Here is a 2,955-nt window from a genome sequence, read left to right on the forward strand (position 1 = left end):
ATAAGGATATCATAATACTTGCATTGAGCCCTTTTATCCGATTTTGGTTCTAGTTGAATGAAATGATTCCAAGCTTCTGATCGATTTTTTCGTCCCTCATGAGAAAGGGGTCCCATATTTGTAGAGCCACTAACAATTGATGGAGTAGAAAATGCATGCTCAATTGGTTTTGATACAAATCAATCATCTTCATGTATTAATGACATTTTTAGAACAATGTTGCAATATTGACTAACCAAGAACACAACCTGGAAGATATCATATCATATCAACATAGCATTTTAAACACAACATGTCAAAACTTTCAATTCCAAAAATCTGCCATTAATTGAAATTTGGTTTGAATATACACTTCTTTAAGGAAATTAGTTTATAACCAAACACACGGTTGAGGAATTTATGGTTAGAAGGGAGAAACCTGTAAGAAAGTGTGAGATGATGGAGAAGGACAAGAAGTTCGAGCTTGGCTAGCTCACTGCCTGGACAAGAGTGGACGCCATTTCCAAAAGGCATGTATGTGTTTGGTCTCGGTGGCACCTGCATCATCACATAAAACCAAACTCAAAATCTCTCATCACTTTTTAACATAACACCTCTTCTTTCATGTACATACATCCATGTATTCATATGCAAAAAAGGATAAGAAACAATGAAATTATTAATTATTGTGCTATCCTACAAACTGATATCACGTGCCTCTGATACTGGCTAGATTGTCAAAAACACATAATCATCACCTTAGAAGAGGAGGAAGATTCAAATAGGTAATGAAAGGGACTTCACACCAAGACAATATTCTAACCATTCATAACCTTATGTTTCTCACTTAAAAGTAACATCAAGGTTTTTGTGACGATGGAGAGTGGATTGAAGGGTGAGGTTGAGATATCACCAAGTTGTCCAAGGTGTGGTTCTTCCAACACCAAGTTCTGCTACTACAATAACTACAGCTTAACTCAACCGAGGAAGGTCTCTGCGGAATGATCATGTTGGTGGTACCTACAGGAAGAACAGAAGAGGTAACAAGAATTTGTTGAGCCAATCCATTGATGGTTTCACTTTTAAAACTTCATCATCACCTTCTGCCAATGCCACAGATCATAATAACAACAACCTTGTTAAGCATTCTTATGATCCCGTAATAAGAAGTTTTGCAGCTTCTGGTTCCTCCTCAATGGTTAGTGATGGTCCAAATATTGATCTTGCACTAGTTTATGCAAATTTCCTGAACCAAAAACCCAGTTCTGAATCTGGGATTGAGAGCAATAACCCAGATCAAGTTCCAACAGCTTTTGATCCTTCTCTTGAGAATAATTCAAGGCTATCAAACACAGATGTTACTGGTGTTTGAATCTTCTAGAACAACCATCCACACCAGGACTTTACATTGAATTCATTTACTGACACTACTCTTTCTCTTATCTAAACCAATAGAACCCTTTTTTAAGAATTTTTAAGTAGATATGATTAAAACTATTCTTTTAATTCTTTAATCATGTAATTATATTTTAATTATTCAGAGAGTATTCTTTATTACTTGCTACTGATAGCATAAAAATGCTAAAACATTAGCCGGATGAGTAATCTAACCTAGAAAAAGAAAAAAATGAAGAAATGCTTACCAATATATAGCAGATTGACAAAGTTGAAGTAGCTTCCAATCACTGATAGAATATAGAGGGACACAATGTTCTAAAAAAGTTGTCGTCAATGTTCAACAGATTCAATAGATCCACCAATAAAGGAGAGAAGAAAAAGGAAAATAGACATTGAATCAATAAAAAGACAACAGAACGCAACAGTGTCGAACGCAGCAGTGTCGAACGTAGTAGAACCAGCAATTCGTTCTCTAAAACAAAAACAATGAATCAACTTAAAACTAGATAAAATAACATAGGAGAAACGAGAAACATTGGTTGAGAAGAGAAAAGAGATTCATATACCTTGAATCAATCAACCGTAACAAAGGAAGAGAGAAGAAATTTACGGTTCAGAGAATTAAAATCTTGGAACAGGGAATACGGTTCAGATAAGTTTGGATAAAATTTTGATCCACCATTAAAATTTAGATTTCCCATATTTTAAAATCTGTAAAAATAAAATAAAAATCTGATCTAAAAAATATATAAAAAGTGGATATAAAGTAAAAAGTAGAATCTATAAAGTAGTTTTATAATGGATCAGTTCAGTTTAAAATTGGACCAGATTGGGTAAACCAATTTTTTTGCCCACCCTTATTTCTCTGGATAAATACTCTTTGTATTCAGATTTGTTGTGTTTGAAATGAAGCACTACATTGTCCTTTTATAGGCCTCTAGACATGACCCTTCAACTACATTCATTAAATATAATCACTACCTAACTCACAATTAATGAACTCTATTGCATGCTTAATCATAGCTAGACCCACTCTCAACCTTTTGCAATCTCCTAGACAATTAATGTAGCAACTTATAACTACCCACATTTAAGTTTACCTAACATACACATGATATTCTTGTAGAAAAACAAGAACACTGAAGTAAATGATTTGGTGATGATGGTATTTGCATCACCTTTGGATCACATTTGATTGTGTTATTTTGAGTTTGTGATGTAGCGAGTGGAGATATCATTTAGAGGTTTCTTCTTCATAAGGTTAGTGTAGATGTTGTCATGAATACAAGGTTGTGTTGTTTGTTCCATAGTTGTCTTCTTAAAAAAAAATTAAAAAAGTTAAACCTATCTAAGTGATCTTTCTAAATTTTTTTGGATTTTTCATTTCTCATTTTATTTCACACATTTTTAAGAATTAGAAAGATTTAAATTTATGCATCCTTCAATACGCAAAACTTGTCACCAAACTAAATCAATACATATATTAATAATTATCTTTCCTTTCTACTTATCCCTTCTAAATCCCATATTGTGAATAAGAAAATTGTACCTATAGGTTTTCATCATTTAGACACTTGT

The 2,955-nt window shown here is 33.1% G+C and overlaps 1 pseudogene; it reads left to right on the forward strand.

Moving 5' to 3' along the window:
* The first annotated feature begins 855 nt into the window (after positions 1-855).
* On the forward strand, positions 856-1,351 carry LOC114165491 (dof zinc finger protein DOF3.5-like; annotated as a pseudogene).
* The last annotated feature ends 1,604 nt before the right edge of the window (positions 1,352-2,955 follow it).

This window comes from Vigna unguiculata, chromosome 10 (assembly GCF_037176805.1).
Source record: "Vigna unguiculata cultivar grain cowpea cultivar isolate G323 ecotype 2 chromosome 10, ASM3717680v1, whole genome shotgun sequence".
NCBI lineage: Eukaryota > Viridiplantae > Streptophyta > Magnoliopsida > Fabales > Fabaceae > Vigna > Vigna unguiculata.